The sequence below is a fragment of the Bufo bufo genome, unplaced genomic scaffold (assembly GCF_905171765.1).
Source record: "Bufo bufo unplaced genomic scaffold, aBufBuf1.1, whole genome shotgun sequence".
NCBI classification, from domain to species: domain Eukaryota; kingdom Metazoa; phylum Chordata; class Amphibia; order Anura; family Bufonidae; genus Bufo; species Bufo bufo.
This window is the reverse complement of record NW_024400522.1, coordinates 8,698-26,922: the sequence shown is the minus strand read 5'-3', so window position 1 is coordinate 26,922 and position 18,225 is coordinate 8,698. Positions and strand designations below refer to the sequence as shown.

General features: G+C 42.0%; 2 long non-coding RNA genes across 2 annotated transcripts; both read right to left on the bottom strand.

The window, feature by feature from the left end:
* Positions 1 to 427: 427 nt before the first annotated feature.
* On the bottom strand, positions 428 to 6,148 carry LOC120984341. Its single transcript, XR_005775245.1, has 3 exons — positions 6,117 to 6,148; positions 3,604 to 3,657; positions 428 to 469 (listed from the first exon to the last, which is right to left on the bottom strand). It is a non-coding gene; the product is annotated as an uncharacterized LOC120984341 (long non-coding RNA).
* A 1,947-nt stretch (positions 6,149 to 8,095) lies between these two features.
* On the bottom strand, positions 8,096 to 17,776 carry LOC120984342. Its single transcript, XR_005775246.1, has 5 exons — positions 17,710 to 17,776; positions 15,598 to 15,627; positions 9,276 to 9,305; positions 9,090 to 9,137; positions 8,096 to 8,128 (listed from the first exon to the last, which is right to left on the bottom strand). It is a non-coding gene; the product is annotated as an uncharacterized LOC120984342 (long non-coding RNA).
* Positions 17,777 to 18,225: the final 449 nt, after the last annotated feature.

Below are 18,225 nucleotides of genomic sequence, written 5' to 3'. Positions count from 1 at the left end.
ATTAATACTGGGGAGGGAGGGGGGGCCGCACTGGCCACCAATAAGTTAAATACAGGAGGGGGGGTCTGCCCCCTGCTGCCTGGCAGCATCTACACAGTTCTCAGTATATTCTAACTTGAAGCGTCCCCATCACCATGGGAACGCTTCTGTGTTTAGAATATACTGTCGGATCTGAGTTTTCCAAAGTGAAAATCAGATCTGAAATAAACAGTTATGCAAACGGATCCGTTCTGAACGGATGCAAGCGTTTGCATTATAGGAGCGGATCCGTCTGTGCAGACACCAGACGGATCCGCTCCTAACGCAAGTGTGAAAGTAGCCTAAAAAAAGCTTTATAAAGTGTTTAAAACAATTAAGTTACAATCAAAGAACAAAGATAAATTAAAAATTTTAATATTTAAATTAAAAATTGTATCCAATCTCTACCCACCTAATATACTTGGTATTAATCCTGGTTTTTCTCCACCAACTAATGGCCAGATAGCAAAAAAAATATATAATATCATTTAGCATATTAAAGAAATATAATTTAATTTATATATATTTATATATTTTAATTGTTATTATTTTTTTCTTAAATACATTCAATTACTAGTAATAGCATTTTATATTTCAAATATATTTTGACTTCTAAAAAATTTGCAAAATAAACATGGAAAGGGTGGGTTCACATCAGCGTTATGTAATCTGTTATGGCTTTCCTTTATAACATTGTTATAGCGGAAAATAACAAAATCTATAAGACGGAAGTCAAAACGGAAGCCTTTAAGAGGCATTCCGTTTTGATCCTTCATAATACAAGTCTATGGGCAGCATAACGGATCCATTATGCAGGAGTCCAGTCCTGCATAATGGAAACCAGGATGGATCCGTAATGCTGCCCATAGATTTGTATTATGATGGAAGTCAAAACGGAAGCCTTTAAGAGGCATTCCGTTTTGATCTGTCATAATAGAAGTCTATGGGAATCATAACGGATCCGTCTGGTTCCCGTTATGCAGAACGGACAAAAAAGTCCTGTCGACAGGACTTTGTTTTCCGTCTTGCATAACGAGAACCAGATGGATCCGTTATGATTCTCATAGACATGAGCCCTCCCACCTTCAGGGTTTGCTTATGCGTTCAGGAGATCAGGGTCAGAATTAGGGCGGCTGTAGGTTGTGGCCTGCTCCCTTCATTGTTGTCTGGCCTAGTAACAGTTCCTACTGTACGGTGGGGTGTTTTCTCCACTCGCCACCGTGACAGTATTTTCCATAAAGACATCTCTGTTTTGCTTTCGGAAGAGGGCCCAGCATGTGTCGCCTGCCATTTTCTGGCACGCATGCTTATCCTCCGGAGGGAGGGTATATGGTGTGAGATACAGTTAACAGTGTGGTTCTCTGTGGCAGGTGTTGCAGTTGGTGTGAAACGGCACTTGTGTTTATGTCTCCCCTTGTCCATGTCTCAGTGGTTCTGTCGCTTGTCTTGTGGTGGCTGGTTGCATTCCTTGTTGAACTGGCTTTGGTGTATGCTGGTGTGGTATGCATGCTGGCAGCGACTTGGTGTGAACCGTGTCTGAGTGTGGACGCAGTGATCAGTGCAGTCTCTCCTGGCTGGCTGGTGGCTGGCGCCCTGGTTCCTGTTTGTTGTTCCTGGGGTTGGCAGCAGTTCTGGGTAGACTCGCTTGCGCTGACACTGATTCTGCTACTTTTTTATTTTTTTTTTCCCCTTCCCCCATCCTTGCTTGTGGGTTCCTCACTAGCTTCCCCTTTTCTGTTGGGGGGCTTTAAGGGGTGGGAGTATCATGGTCATATTGTTTTTTGACCGTGACGCGGTTGCCGTGCAGACTGGTTGCTAGGGGCGACGTGTAGTTTGTGGTTTGCACATGCACTTCCCCTTTAAGGTGTGCCTCCCTGCTGTTTGGTGTGCAAGGGGTTAATCTTCTGGCTATTAGGGATTAAGGTGTTTCCTGGGTGTGGCCGCAAGCTTGATATAAACCTGTGTCTTGCTGGCTGGGTGCAGTAGTACTACAGCTTTGCTTGGTGTTGGAGCTTTGCTCCTTTCCTTGGTGTTCCAGACCAGTCTTTGAGGGCCACCTTATGGAACATAAATTGTCCTCCCTTATGTACCCTCCATGTACCTTTACCCTCACTTGTTTTATTTGTGGTGTATGTTTATGTTCTGGGTGTGTTAAGCGTTTTGTTGGTTGTTACATGTCTGGGCTTTTGTTGGTGTTGGTCCCTGCATGTATGCTATTTGTCACCTGGTATGTTGATACCTCCATAAAGGGGCTGGTTTCCCGGAGGGGTTAATCATTAGTCTGTGTGCTGTGCTGCCTGGGGCTGCCGTGCTCATTGTGGCATGGGGTCCTGGCAGTATCAGGAGTGCTGGATACCTGTGTTTGTGTGTTGTCTGTACGGTGTCCTGTTTGGTGTGTGGGAACCTGTACTCGGGTTCCAGTCGTAGTGGCAGCGGCAGGTAAGTGAGTTTTCCGGTGTTCATATCTGCCGATCGAGATGCTGCATATGGTAATTTTTCTTTCCACCTGTTACTAGGCAGCTGGAGACTCCGGTTTGTCTGTGTCCCTGAGGAACCGGTTGTCTCCTATTACTGACCCATATGCCAGGGACCATCAGGGTCAGCAGGATCCAGGTTCCAGTGCATGAGCCCTCCCACCTTCAGGGTTTGCTCATGCGGTCAGGGTCAGGATTAGGTCGGCTGTAGGTTGTGGCCTGCTCCCCTCATTGTTGTCTGGCCTAGTAACAGTTACATCTGGACGGTGGGGGGTTTCCCTCAGTCCCCACCGTGACAGGCAGAAGCCTCCGCCTGGCAGCCCTATGGAGAGCCCTGTTCCTCACCGGACTCCAGAAAATGCCTTTGCCCTGCACGATTTAGCACAGGGCAAAGGAGAGCATCGGAGCACAGGGCAAAGGAGGGGGGCTGCCTGGGTGAAAATGGGGATATGTTTGGGTTTAGCTCTAAACCCGGACAACCCCTTTAATGTCACTGCTGTTTATCTATGTCTCCATTACTACTTTTACCACTATACGTTTGATAATGTCATGCCACTCTTTATGTCAAATTAAACTGTCACAACTAGCTACTTTCACACTTGCGTTGTTTTTTCCGGTATTGAGATCCGGCATAGGACCTAAATGCTGGAACTAAACTGATTTGTTTTGATTTTACATGTCAGCATGCATCTGTTCCATCAAAATGGAAATAAACGGATCCGTCACTAAATACATTGAAAGTCAATTGGTGACGGATCCAGTTTTTTAGTCTCCATAATAAGAAGATCCGTTACCATTGACTTACATTGTTTTCAGAGCCGGATCCATTTTTTACCTTGTTTATGACTGGACAAAAAAAATGCAGTTTGCTGACTGAACATAAGACATCCTGATGCCTCCTGAATGGATCTTTTTTCATTCAGAATGCATGAGGACTAAGCGGAAACTTTTTTTTCCTGCCGAATCTTAATACTGGAAGACAATGCAAGTGTGAAAGTAGCTTTAGTGTACTGTTAACGCTATTGTTGCTACTATTAAGTCATTGACAACTTCATTGTTAGCGATACTGCAACTTACACTACTTCAAAAATAAACTTCTGTAATTACTTACCTAATGAATTTGTCAGATCTCCAGCTGTTTCAGCAACTCCTTTGACTAAATCACCTTCAAAAAGAGAGAAACAAACAAACACGTACAGTACTTTAATATGTTAAAGTCTATGTGATTTATTTTCTACCTACATGAAGCTAAAACATGTGGTTTTATGGCTTACAAAAAGTTACTTTATTTAAATTATATTTTGCTTTGTTTAACTTGGTTTTTTGAAAATTTGCTTAGAAATATGACAAAAACTCCATAAAATTTGCTGAAGTCATGGAGCGAGATGCTTTCTAGTCATATATACACAAAAGAAAGACAAAAATGTTGAATGTTGTACAAGTAAAAATATTTTTACTGTTCAAATGCATTTTATGTTTCTATCCTGCTTAAAATATGTAACCTAGGAGCTATCTCTACACCCTTCAGCTAACTGTTTTATTGTGTGAACTCATATATACTGTAGAGAAACAGTATATGACAGTATATGTAATTGGTCAAAAATGAGCCCCCACCCCCTTTAAACTCTGGCCTTTAAAATGTTTATTGTATGGCTGACCCATTTCACTTGTTTTCTATGTAAAAATTCCTGAGAAGTGACTCCATGTGACATTATATAGCAAAAAACAAACAAAGGTCTGTATACCATAAAGCAGACAAAGGTTCTGACTAACTGTAGATGGTGTAAACTTAGGCTGTCTAGCTGTGCACCAGAATCAGGCTGAATCAGAGATGAGTACATGTCTTAAAATTTGTTTTAGGTCCAATTCTAACGAATCAGCAAAAAAAAAATTAGATTTGGGACCAAATCGATTCAACTCAAACCAAAACTAATGCAATTGACTCTAAGATCTTTCAGGACCCATTTTTACTCTGTTGTCTTTCTCAATTTTTTACATTTTCTCTCTCCACCTTCCCCCAAACCCTTTAATGCAAATTCAACAGTAGTAAATAATGTCATAGTGACACTGACATATAAAGCTATGGGTAAATGAATGGTTGATGTTGCTAACAGCGTGTTCAAAGACACATTGCACTGTGGGATTTGTTATGCTTTTTTAAATGTAAAAATGTTCCACAAATTGTTATTGGGGTCAGCCGGTTTATAAACACATAGTATTATTGATAAAAACAGTGGTATGTTCTGGACAAGCGATCCAAAAAGTATGCCTTACGAGGGAAGGAGGGCAGAGAATACCTGTCCATGTTTATACACACACACGCACTAGCATTGGAAGAAACTGTGATCTAAAATATGATTATCGCAATCATAAAAAGTAAAAAAATTGCAACAAAAAATATAAATTGCAACAAAAATATACAGGCCCAATTTCAACCACGCTATATGCTGCAACTGAATCACTATAATGCACAAATTGTAACAGGTTTTTTGATAAAACAAACGTCCCCTGGCTTCACCCTTACTAGAAACTGAAATTCACATACTAAAATGAGTTTAATTTTACACTTATAAACTTATGAACTGCAGGAGCTTTGTAACAGATTTTCTAACAAAAAAATGGATCCAGCACATAAAAACAACTAATGTACTGTTTCTTTAGGGATCTCTGTACAGCAGTGCAGCACCCTGTATACACAGCACTTGTGAACAGCTGCAGGAGCCCTGGCTGTAAGACATACAACTAACTCACCCTATGGTGTCCCTAATGATAAAACCTGACTTTCTATGTTGGAATTCAATCAACCTAACTAAATATCTCTTCTTCACAAACCCTACACTGTCCCTGCAAGACCATAAAAAGGATGTGTGTCTATTGTAGATAGGACTGATGCCTCCTATCACATCAGTGGCTTCGTTCACACTGGTTTCTGTGCTTCACAGCTAGCACAGAGCCTGATAGACCAGCAAATAATTTTTCACCCACAGCGCGTTTATAAAATTTGTTAAAATCGCATGCACTTCGCTGGTACTGTGATGAGGAGTTTATATTCACAAATTCAGACAATATAGAGGATTATCTGCTATAGCTTAAACATAGGTTTCTATAGGGCAAGTCTCTGTGAAGATTGTCTATTTCAGATGTAGCAGGGGTAACACACACACTCTTAACTCAAATTTCTTAACTCATCGCGTTATCTTGAAACAAAAGCCATTGAAAAGCAATTGCTTAACACATTTAGCTGCATTTAGTTTAGATAACATGTCTCATAAAGCATGTGTGTTAACCCTGCTACATCCGTATGTTTAACTTTTACACTAATTTTATATGATGGAGAAAAACTCTCTCAGCTACATAGTATATCCTAATCCTAGTATTTATGGTAAGACAGCTGTAAAAAAAAATCTTCCAAAACCTTTTTCTTTATATCTAGGAGGAAAGGAGTGGCACCATAAAAAATTCTAGGTGCCATCTAACCTAATTTTGGTCCTGTTTATACCTTAAGCCTTTTTCATTGAATTTGTCTATGATAATACAGCTGTGAGTCATGATGGCCCTAAACCAATTAAAGTCTTAGAAAAAAAAAAATCTAAAAGGAACAATATTTAATTATTATAACTCCACCTGTATTTGATATTATATTTCCACCGGCATCTGAAAAACAAAATTTTTCAACAATTAATTACTCAAAATAATTTTAATGCTAAACTACTATAATTACGATAAGTGATTACAATAAAAAAACATTTTTTCAAAGAAAACATTTATTTTTTTCTTATATTTTTGGGTTTTACATCAGGCACTCAATTGGATAGAATTTAAGCAACATTTTAGTCAATCGATTTTAGTCATTCGAATTTATTTTAAAGTTTACTGATTTTATATTTTAGGATTTAAATGATATCTTTTTATATTTATAAATACATTTTATTTAAAAAAATGATAGTGCTAGTGCACATTTTTGCTCCTAAAGGCATATGTTGGACAATTAAGATGGAGAAGTATTTTAGAAGTATATCATGCTTATATAGGAGGTCTTCAAAAAGTTTCAGCACTTTTAAATTTCCTTTTGAAACAGTAAAGGCTGGAGGAGTAGTAATTGGTCATATCTGAGATTTTCATGTGACTAGTCAGTCTGGCAAACCGGCTGATCTTGCAGTTTAGTATTACAGTCGTCACACTGTCGTGAAGATGGCTGCGAAACTTATAAATTACACCAAAGAGGAACAGCATTCTATCATACGCCTTTTTGTGGGAAAAAATTGTCCACTTTGAATTCTCTTTCCACCTCTCATCTCACTCTTTGTTTTACCGGCTACAGTCTGGCCGCCGACCCTACCACTCAACTGAATCTACCCTACCAAATTCACCAACGATCTGCTAACTGCCAGGACAAATTACATTACTCTGGCCTTTTCCAACTCCTGGACCTCTCCCTTCTGTTACACACTCTCTCGTTCTTTGACATTACAGACTTGTCCGTCTCCTGAGGCCAAGTGAAAACAGAATATATTATGTACAAAACAGAATTTATTTTTCCCTAATTTAACTCAGTCCCCCAACAGACCTATCTATCAGAGTAAATGGCTCTGTTCCAGGTCCTATAAGTCAGTTGTCTTTTGGTAAGCTTTGATTCCGCTCTGTCCTTCAAACCACACATTTAAGCCTTTTCCACCGCCTGTAGCCTCTAACTGAAAAATTGCAAGAGTGTACAAAAATGTTTGTACATGCCCTCATCATCTTCTACCTAGACTACTGTAGCAACTTTCTCTGTTGCCTCCCATCTAACACTCTGGCGCCCTTCTAATCAATCTTTAAGTCTTAAAATATGTATTTATGCTGTTGCATTAATTCTTATCTCCCAGAACTAGAACAAATGTTCTATCTCATTCAGGGTCATTCGGCACAACTGCGTACATTCTTATATTTGACGTATTGCATACCCATAAAAGGATGTTCCGGTAGTATGTGCATGAGCACCAAATGTATATATGATAGATAGAAAAACAGACAGATAGATAGATAGATAGATAGATATAGACAGCTGTCTCACTATATTACTACTCCTGTTTTTCCCAAAAGTTCACTTGAACAAGTGAACTTTGAATTGTCTTGCCACCTCTCATCTCACTTCTTGTTTTACAGGCCACCGTCTGGTTTCTGACCCTACCACTCAACTGAAACTACCCTACCAAATTCACCAACGATCTGCTAACTACCAAGACAAATGACATAACTTTGTCCTCCTCCTCCATGATCTGTCCTCTGTCATTGACACAGTTGACCTCTCCCTTCTTTTACACACTCTCTCAACCTTTGCCATTACAGAGTTGGGCATCTCCTGTGGCTAACTTAAAACAAGAATTTATCTTCCTCCACCTCAGCCCCCCAACAGACCTATCTATCACAGTCAATGGCTCCATGCTCTTCTCTGGTCCCATCAGCCGCTATCTTTGGGTAATCTTTAATTTTGCTTTGCATTACTATTACTAAAGTATTAATATTATTATGTTGGTATATGTCCTGTTAATAGCAACCCTATTGGTCAGGCAGGGTACTGTAAGTAAAAATCACCAATCATTTACACACATATTTATAGACTTTACCTGTTGAACCCGGAATTCCTCCATTTATACCTGAAAGAAAAACAAGTTTTGTTTGCCACCGACTAGAGAATCAAAATTGTTTTGGAAATGTTTTTTTTTTATATATATTACACAACAATACTGAATAAAATTAAATTAAATCTGATACTGGTCTCCTTTCCTTTAAAGTCAAAAGAACAAATAGTACAGATAACTTCACCATCTTCAGAATCTTTAGTTAATCTCAATAATAGAGATAATATATCATAGATTGAAAGATAGACAGACAAACAGATAGATGGATGGATAGATAGATAGACAGATAGATATGGACAGCTGTCACCACATATTACTACTCCTTTTTTTCTCAAAACTGCACTTGAACAACATGTCCACTTTGAATTCTCTTTCCACCTCTTATCTCACTCTTTGTTTGACCGGCTACAAGCTGGCTGCTGACCCTACCACTCAACTGATTCTACCCTACCAAATTCACCAACGATCTGCTAACTGCCAAGACAAATTACATTACTCTGGCCTTCTCCAACTCCTGGACTTCTCCCTTCTGTTACACACTCTCTCGGTTTTTGGCATTACAGACTTGTCCGTCTCCTGGGGCCAAGTGAAAACTGAATGTATTATGGAGAAAACAGAATTTATCTTTCCCCCATCTAACTCAGTTCCCCAACAGACCTATCTAGCAGAGTCAATGGCTCCATGTTGTTCCAGGTCCTATAAGTTAGTTGTCTTTTTGTAAGATTTGATTCCGCTCTGTCCTTTTAAACCACACATATAAGCCTTTTCCACCGCCTACAGCCGCTAACTGAAAAATTGCTCTCAGATCCACACATTCCTCAACCAAGAGTCTGAAAAAAGACTACTGTAGAAACTTTCTCTGTTGCCTCCCATCTAACAATCCGGCGCCCTTCTAATCAATCTTTAAGTCTTAAAATATGTATTTTTGGTGTTGCATTAATTCATATTCATAGCATTGTCTTTTTTAAAAACTTACCAAGTCCATTCGCCGGCTGATTTCCCCCAAATTGATAAGACCAGCTACCTATTATTAAGTAAAGAAAGGTATTATTATGATGTGGACATATGTCCTGTTAACAGAACTCCATGCAGTCAGGCAGAGAACTGCAAGTAAAGCTCATCAATCATTTACATACATGACCTATATATTTATATACTTTACCTGTTGACCCTGGAGTTCCTCCTTTAGTATCTGAAAGAAAAACAGGTTTAGTTGGCCAATGACAAAGCTTCAAAATTGATTTTAAAACATGCATTTTTTTACACAACAATACTGAATAGAATGATATATTTCCATCTGATATTGGTCTCCTTTTCATTTAAATTCAAGAGATTAAATACGTAGTACAGATAACTTCATCTTCTCCAGAATCTTCCGTTAATCTCAATAATAGAGATGATTAGAGTTGAGCGGACACCTGGATGTTCAGGTTCGGCAAGTTCGGCCGAACGTGAAAAAAAAAAAAACGGTTTCGGGACCCGTACTTGACCTGAACTTGACCCGAATCCGAACCCCATTCAATTCAATGGGGACCCAAAGTTTTGAGCACTAAAATGGCTGTAAAAATGTCATGGAAAGAGCTAGAGGGCTGCAAAAGGCAGCAAAATGTGCTTAAGAGCATGGCAAATGCTCTGCAAACAAATGTGGATAGGGAAATGAATTAAAAAAAACATAAAAGACCTTAAAAAAAAAAAAATTGGAATGATGTAGGAGGAAGAGGTTGAGGAGGCGGTGAATGGGTGGATGTGGCCGTGTAGGCTCACGTGGCGGTCTATGTAGAAGCGGCAGCAAAGGAGGAAGAGGTAGCCAACAGATGTGTGTTTTTTTGCATTTTTACATATTGGGACATATTAAAAAAAAAGGGATAAGTGCACTTGAGTACAAGGATGGATGGTTGAGGCTGTTAGAACTGTCTATTCTGCACAAGGTACAGACAAGTCCTGAGGGATCCAAGCCTGGTTCATTTTAATGAACGTGAGCTTGTCCACGTTGGCTGTGGACAGGCGGTTGCGTCTGTCTGTAATGCCGCCTCCTGCCGTGCTAAATACACGTTCAGAGAGTACACTGGCTGCAGGGCAGGCCAGCACCTCCAAGGCATACAGGGCAAGCTCCGGCCATGTGGACAATTTGGAGACCCAGAATTTGAATGGGACAGAACCATCAGTCAGTACGTGTAGGCGTGTGCACAGGTACTGTTCCACCATGTTGTTCAAATGCTGCGTCCTGCTAACACATATCAGCAGTAGGGGCCGGTTGTTGGGCCGAGGTGACAAAGCTTTTCCACATGTCGGCCATGCTAACCCTGCCTTCTGAGGTGCTGGCGCTGACACAGCTGCGTTGGCGACCTCTTCCTCCTCCCCTGCCTTCGCCTTGCGCTTCCACTTGACCACGGCATCAGTCAGAAATGCTCTCATAAGCGCGTCTACCAGCGTGCGCCTATAGTCGCTCATCTTCTGATCACGCTCCAATGAGGGAATTAAGGACGGCACATTGTCTTTGTAACGGGGATCCAGCAGGGTGTCCACCCAGTAGTCAGCACACGTTAAATTGTGGGCAACTCTGCTGTCGTTGCGCAGGCACTGCAGCATGTAGTCGCTCATGTATGCCAGGCTGCCCAGAAGTAAGGACAAGCTGTCCTCTGTGGGAGGCATATCGTCTGCATCCTCCGTATCCCCCCAGCCACGCACCAGTGATGGGCCCGAGCTGCGTTGGATGCCACCTCGCTGTGAACATGCTTCATCCCCATGCTCCTCCTCATCCTCCTCGTCCTCGTTCTCCAGTAGTGGGCCCTGGCTGGCCAAATTTGTACCTGGCCTCTGCTGTTGCAAAAATCCTCTTTCTGAGCCACTTCTAAAAGACTGGCCTGAAAGTGTTAGAGATGACCCCTCTTCCTCCTCCTCGGCTTGGGCCACATCCTCTTCCATCATCGCCCTAAGTGTTTTCTCAAGGAGACATAGAAGTGGTATTGTAACGCTGATAACGGTGTCATCGCCACTAGCCATGTGGGTGAAGTACTCGAAACAGCGCAACAGGGCACACAGGTCTCGCATGGAGGCCCAGTCATTGGTGGTGAAGTGGTGCTGTTCCGCAGTGCGACTCACCCGTGCGTGCTGCAGGTGAAACTCCACTATGGCCTGCTGCTGCTCGCACAGTCTCTCCAGCATGCACAAGGTGGAGTTCCACCTGGTGGGCACGTCGCATATGAGGCAGTGAGCGAAAGGCTGAAGTTACGCTGTAGAGCAGACAGCCGAGCGGCAGCAGGCCATAGTGCCCGGAAGCGCACACAGACGGCCCGCACATTATGCAGCAGCTCTGACATGTCGGGGTAGTTGTGAATGAATTTATGCACCACCAAATTCAGCACATGTGCCAGGCAAGGGATGTGCGTCAAACCAGCTAGTCCCAGAGCTGCAACGAGATTTCGCCCATTATCGCACACCACCAGGCCGGGCTTGAGGCTCACTGACAGCAACCACTCGTCGGTCTGTTGTTCAATACCCCGCCACAACTCCTGCGCGGTGTGGGGCCTGTCCCCCAAACACATCAGTTTCAGAACGGTCTGCTGACGTTTACCGCTAGCTGTGCTGAAGTTGGTGGTGAAGGTCTGTCGCTAACCGGATGAGGATGTGTTAGAAGAGGAGGAGGAAGCCGAGTAGGAAGAGGAGGCAACAGGAGGCAAAGAATGATGCCCTGCGATCCTTGGCGGCGGAAGGACGTGCGCCAAACAGCTCTCCGCCTGGGGCCCAGCCCCCACTGCCTTTACCCAGTGTGCAGTTAGGGAGATATAGCGTCCCTGGCCGTGCTTACTGGTCCACGTATCTGTGGTTAGGTGGACTTTGCCACAGGTGGCGTTGCGCAGTGCACACTTGATTTTATTCGATACTTGGTTGTGCAGAGAGGGCACGGCTCTCCTGGAGAAGTAGTGGCGGCTGGGAACGACGTACTGTGGGACAGCAAGCGACATGAGCTGTTTGAACCTTTCCGTCTCCACCAGCCTGAATGACAGCATTTCAAAGGCCAGTAGTTTAGAAATGTTGGCATTCAGGGCCAGGGATCGAGGGTGGCTAGGTTGGAATTTACGCTTTCTCTCAAAGGTTTGTGAAATGGAGAGCTGAACACTTCTGTGTGACATGGTGGAGATGCTTGGTGACGGAGGTGGTGTTGTTGGTGGCACATCCTCTGTTTGCTGGGCGGCAGGTGCCAAAGTTCCTCCAGAGGCGGAGGAAAAAGCCGAGGCAGAAGAGGGAGCAGGAGGGGCCTGAGCCCGTTCTTGGTTTTGAAGGTGCTTACTCCACTGCAGCCCGTGTCTCGCATGTTGATGCCTGGTCATGCAGGTTGTGCTAAGGTTCAGAACGTTAATGCCTCGCTTCAGGCTCTGATAACACAGCGTGCAAACCACTCGGGTCTTGTCATCAGCACATTGTGTGCCATGCCAGGGAACTCCTTGAAGCTGTCTTTGGTGTGCTCGGTCCCTGGTGACGGTGGCCAGTAGCAGGCAAACTGTTTTGGCGACGGCTGCTCTGCTTTTGCACCCTGCTCCCTCTTTTGCTACGCTTTTGGCTCAGTCTCACCACTGCCTCTTCCTCCGAACTCTGAAAGTCAGTGGCACGACCTTCATTCCATGTGGGGTCTAGGACCTCATCGTCCCCTGCATCGTCTTCCACCCAGTCTTCCTCCCTGACCTCCTTTTCGGTCTGCACACTGCAGAAAGACGCAGCAGTTGGCACCTGTGTTTTGTCATCATCAGAGACGTACTGAGGTGGTATTCCCATGTCCTCATCAGGAAACATAAGTGGTTGTGCATCAGTGCATTCTATGTCTTCCACCCCTGGGGAAGGGCTAGGTGGATGCCCTTGGGAAACCCTGCCAGCAGAGTCTTCAAACAGCATAAGAGACTGCTGCATGACTTGAGGCTCAGACAGGTTCCCCGATATGCACGGGGGTGATGTGACAGACTGATGGGCATGAGTTTCAGGCGCCACCTGTGAGCTTTCTGCAGAAGTCTGGGTGGGAGATAATGTGAACGTGCTGGATCCACTGTCGGCCACCCAATTGACTAGCGCCTGTACTTGCTCAGGCTTTACCATCCTTAGAAATGCATTAGTCCCGACCAAATATTTCTGTAGATTCTGGCGGCTTCTGGGACCTGAGGTACTAGTTTCAGTAGGACGTGTAGCTGTGGCACGACGGCCACGTCCTCTCCCTGCACCAGAAGCTCCTTTAACACCACCACCACGACCACGTCCCTTATTAGATGTTTGCCTCATAGTTAGCTTTCACAAAGCAAAGTAAAAAGTGGTTAAGTCTGTTAAAAATAATTAACCGCCAATAAAAACCGTGATGTAGGGTATTGCACTAAATTTTTTTTTTTTTTAACTCGGTATTTGTGGCATTAATTTCACAGTAACTTATGCACGTCTAATCCCAGATGTGCAGTATATCAGAGGGTTTTTTCACCCCAGTAACCAAAAAGCTGTATTTCTGGCCTAAATGTGACAATCAGTTATGCACGTCAAATCCCAGATGTGCAGTATATCAGAGGGTTTTTTCAACCCAGTAACCAAAAAGCCGTATTTCTGGCCTAAATGTGACAGTCACTTATGCATGTCTAATCCCAGATGTGCAGTATATCAGAGGGTTTTTTCAACCCTGCAACCAAAAAGCTGATTTCTGGCCTAAATGTGACAGTCACTTATGCATGTCTAATCCCAGATGTGAAGTATATCAGAGGGTTTTTTCACCTCCGTAACCAAAAAGCCATATTTTTGGCCTAAATGTGACAGTCACTTATGTACGTCTAATCCCAGATGTGCAGTATATAAGAGGGTTTTTTCACCTCAGTAAGCACAAAGCCGTATTTCTGGCCTAAATGTGACAGTCACTTATGCACGTCTAATCCCAGATGTGCAGTATATTAGAGGTTTTTTTTACCCCAGTAAGCAAAAAGATGTATTTCTGGCCTAAATGTGACACTCACTTATGCATGTCTAATCCCAGATGTGCAGTATATTAGAGGGTTTTTTCACCCCAGTAACCAAAAAGTCGAATTTCTGGCCTAAATGTGACAGTCACTTATGTACGTCTAATCCCAGATGTGCAGTATATTAGAGTTTTTTTCACCCCAGTAAGCACAAAGCCGTATTTCTGGCCTAAATGTGACAATCACTTATGCATGTCTAATCCTAGATGTGCAGTATATTAGAGGGTTTTTTCACCCCAGTAAGCAAAAAGATGTATTTCTGGCCTAAATGTGACAATCACTTATGCACGTGTAAACCTAGATGTGCACTATATGAAAAAAAGGGTTTTTTTTAACCCCAGATAGTAAAAAGCTGTATTTCTGGACTTGCAGATAGCCTGTTCTGGTGCACTATCGTTGCATAAAATGGCTGCCGATTATGTATTGATAATGAATAACTGAAGTAAAAAAAAGTTCTTTTTTAGCAGTAGATGGCTCAGGGCAGGCTTAAAAAAATTGTGCACTGCACCCACACAACACATTTGCTGTAGATTGCTGAGTAAAAAAAAACTGTTCTTGATAAGATTTCTCCCTCACAGTAGCTGCAGCCTCTGCCTACACTAATCCGAGCAGAGTGTCGTGCGGCGCTACGTGAATCCTGCTTAAATAGAGGCTGGGTCACATGCTGCAGTTGGCCAATCACAGCCATGCCAATAGTAGGCATGGCTGTGATGGCCTTTTGGGGCAAGTAGTATGACGCTTGTTGATTGGCTGCTGTGCAGCCTTTCAAAAAGCGCCAAGAAAGCACCGAACACCGAACCCGAAATTTTAACGTAAACTTTCGGGTTCGGGTCCAGGTGCCGAAAAACCGAAAGTTTGGTACGAACCCGAACTTTACAGTTCGGGTTTGCTCATCTCTAGAGATGATATATGACAGGTAGAAAAACAGACAGATGGATGGATGGATAGATAGATAGATAGATAGATAGATAGATAGATAGATATAGACAGCTGTCAACATTGAATTTTCTTGCCACCTCTCATCTCACTTCTTGTTTTACAGGCTACCGTCTGGCTTCTGACCCTACGACTCAACTGTAACTACCCTACCAAATTCACCAACGATCTGCTAACTGCCAAGACAAATGACATAACTTTGTCCTCCTCCTCCAGGATCTGTCCTCTGTCATTGGCACATTTGACCTCTCCCTTCTTTTACACACTCTATCATCCTTTGCCATTACAGAGTTGGCCATCTCCTGTGGCTAACTTAAAACAAGAATTTATCTTCCTCCACCTCAGCCTTCCAACAGACCTATCTATCACATTCAATGGCTCCATGCTCTTCTCTGGTCCTATAAGCAGCTATCTTTGGGTAAGCTTTAATTCTGCTTTGCATTGCTATTACTAAAGTATCAATATTATTATGTGGGTATATGTCCTGTTAATAGCAACCCTATTGGTCAGGCAGGGTACTGCGAGTAAAAATCACCAATCATTTACACACATATTTATAGACTTTACCTGTTGAACCTGGAATTCCTCCATTTATACCTGAAAGAAAAACAGGTTTTGGTTCCCACCGACTAGAGATTCAAAATAGTTTTTGAAACTTTTTTTTAATTTTTTTATATTATACAACAATACTGAACAAAATTAATATAAATCTGATACTGGTCTCCTTTCCTTTAAAGTCAAGAGAACAAATAGTACAGATAACTTAACCATCTTCAGAATATTTAGTTAATCTCAATAATAGAGATGATATATTATAGATTGAAATATAGATAGACAGACAAACAGATAGAAAAATAGATGGATGGATAGATAGATAGATAGATAGATACAAAACAGAAAGGAAAGAAGCAGCACACAAAAAACAAACGGGTGCAAAAATATCTTCCTGAGAGACCTGCGACCAAGATCTCAAGTATGGATAATAGAGCAAAAGAAGGCAGCACTCCAAATAATGATGAAAAAGTGGACGGTTTATTCACTCATCAGCAACGTTTCAGCTCTCTCTATGGAGCCTTTTTCCAGCTGAGTAACATGTGCAAAATTTCATATATAAATAGTGCAGGTAATTTTGCACATGTTACTCAGCTGGAAAAAGGCTCCATAGAGAGAGCTGAAACGTTGCTGATGAGTGAATAAACCGTCCACTTTTTCATCATTATTTGGAGTGCTGCCTTCTTTTGCTCTATTATAGATAGATAGATAGATAGATAGATAGATATGGACAGCTGTCACCTCATATTACTACTCCTTTTTTTTCTCAAAACTGCACTTGAACAACATGCCCACTTTGAATTCTCTTTCCACCTCTCATCTCACTCTTTGTTTGACCGGCTACAGTCTGGCCGCCGACCCTACCACTCAACTGAATCTACCTTACCAAATTCACCAACGATCTGCTAACTGCCAGGACAAATTACATTACTCTGGCCTTCTCCAGCTCCTGGACCTCTCCCTTCTGTTACACACTCTCTCGTTCTTTGACATTACAGACTTGTCCGTCTCCTGGGGCCAAGTGAAAACAGAATGTCTTATGTACGAAACAGAATTTATCTTTCCCTAATCTAACTCAGTCCCCCAACAGACCTATCTATCAGAGTCAATGGCTCCGTTCCAGGTCCTATAACTCAGTTGTCTTTTGGTAAGCTTTGATTCCGCTCTGTCCTTCAAACCACACATTTAAGCCTTTTCCACCGCCTACAGCCGCTAACTGAAAAATTGCAAGAGTGTGCAAAAATGCTTGTTCATGCCCTCATCATCTCCTACCTAGACTACTGTAGCAACTTTCTCTGTTGCCTCCCATCTAACACTCTGACGCCCTTCTAATCAATCTTTAAGTCTTAAAATATGCATTTATGCTGTTGCATTAATTCTTATCTCCCAGAACTAGAACAAATGTTTTGTCTCATTCAGGGTCATTCGGCACAACTGCGTACATTCTTATATTTGACGTATTGCATACCCATAAAAGGATGTTCCGGTAGTATGTGTATGAGCACCAAATGTATATATGATAGATAGAAAAACAGACAGATAGATAGATAGATAGTTATAGACAGCTGTCTCACTATATTAATACTCCTGTTTTTCCCAAAAGTACACTTGAACAAGTGAACTTTGAATTGTCTTGCCACCTCTCATCTCACTTCTTGTTTTACAGGCTACCGTCTGGTTTCTGACCCTACCACTCAACTGAAACTACCCTACCAAATTCACCAACGATCTGCTAACTACCAAGACAAATGACATAACTTTGTCCTCCTCCTCCAGGATCTGTTTTCTGTCATTGACACAGTTGACCTCTCCCTTCTTTTACACACTCTCTCAGCCTTTGCCATTACAGAGTTGGCCATCTCCTGTGGCTAACTTAAAACAAGAATTTATCTTCCTCCACCTCAGCCCCCCAACAGACCTATCTATCACAGTCAATGGCTCCATGCTCTTCTCTGGTCCCATCAGCCGCTATCTTTGGGTTCTCTTTAATTTTGCTTTGCATTACTATTACTAAAGTATTAATATTGTTATGTTGGTATATGTCCTGTTAATAGCAACCCTATTGGTCAGGCAGGGTACTGCAAGTAAAAATCACCAATCATTTACACACATATTTATAGACTTTACCTGTTGAACCTGGAATTCCTCCATTTATACCTGAAAGAAAAACAGGTTTTGTTTGCCACCGACTAGAGATTCAAAATTGTTTTTGAAATGTTTTTTTTTATATATTACACAACAATACTGAATAAAATTAAATTAAATCTGATACTGGTCTCCTTTCCTTTAAAGTCAAGAGAACAAATAGTACAGATAACTTAACCATCTTCAGAATATTTAGTTAATCTCAATAATAGAGATGATATATTATAGATTGAAAGATAGATAGACAGACAAACAGATAGAAAAATAGATAGATAGATAGATAGATACAAAACAGAAAGGAAAGAAGCAGCACACAAAAAACAAACGGGTGCAAAAATATCCTCCTGAGAGACCTGCTACCAAGATCTCAAGTATGGATAATAGAGCAAAAGAAGGCAGCACTCCAAATAATGATGAAAAAGTGGACGGTTTATTCACTGATCAGCAACGTTTCAGCTCTCTCTATGGAGCCTTTTTCCAGCTGAGTAACATGTGCAA